This window comes from Pieris rapae, chromosome 6, assembly GCF_905147795.1.
Source record: "Pieris rapae chromosome 6, ilPieRapa1.1, whole genome shotgun sequence".
NCBI classification, from domain to species: domain Eukaryota; kingdom Metazoa; phylum Arthropoda; class Insecta; order Lepidoptera; family Pieridae; genus Pieris; species Pieris rapae.
The window spans coordinates 10,543,710-10,544,575 of NC_059514.1; positions in this window are offsets into that span (position 1 = coordinate 10,543,710).

Below are 866 nucleotides of genomic sequence, written 5' to 3' on the forward strand. Positions count from 1 at the left end.
CCAATTTGCAGCTTATTATCTTTCATTCCGAGGTGAAACCCCTAATATGACTGGGCTATTTTGTATGAAAAGCTAGACTTCTTAAGTTATCTACTTATACAAAAACATATACTTATTTTTTCTTTTCTATACAGATTTTAATTATTGGTTTCTTCTGCTATTATAAATTATTAGTGATTGAGCGTTTGAACCTTAAACTACACTAAATGATATTGAGTGTAAATACAATATTATGTAATTGCTTTATCTGAAACAGACACCCTGGGGGGATGTAACACATATATAAAGTCAAAATTAAAATGATTGACAGTCGTCTCTGAGTGTGGTATGGACGAAGACTCGACAGACCATATATTTATGAACTGTTCTTTAATTAATGATTCGTTATTAGACCATCTTTCTTCAAACTTCCCTCGTCCATGTAACCTTAACTCCCGTTTTTCCTTCCCATCCGGGCTGGATTAAATTCGTTAAAATTTTACAGAAATTCATTTCTGTTAGTGAGTTTAAAATAAGATTATTCCCTCTATAACTTGTAGTATTAACCTCCTTTGTTTTAGGTAACTCTGCTTAGATTAAATTTAATCTATCAAATTTACTCTCATCACGTTAGGGGGCGTCAGTAAATTACGTGAGGTGTTTTTTTACTGGTGAGATTTTATTCAACCCCCAATCTCGTGATTGAAACGTGAGATTTTTAATAACTCCCCCCCCCCCCAAACACCTCATGTAATTTATGGACGCCCCCTTAAGACATGGAACGATACATTGGCGGAATTGTAATTTAAACACCAAAACACACCACATTTCTCTATTAATTAAAATGTTCAAAAATCTCCTTACAGATGTCTTAAATAAAACATGTG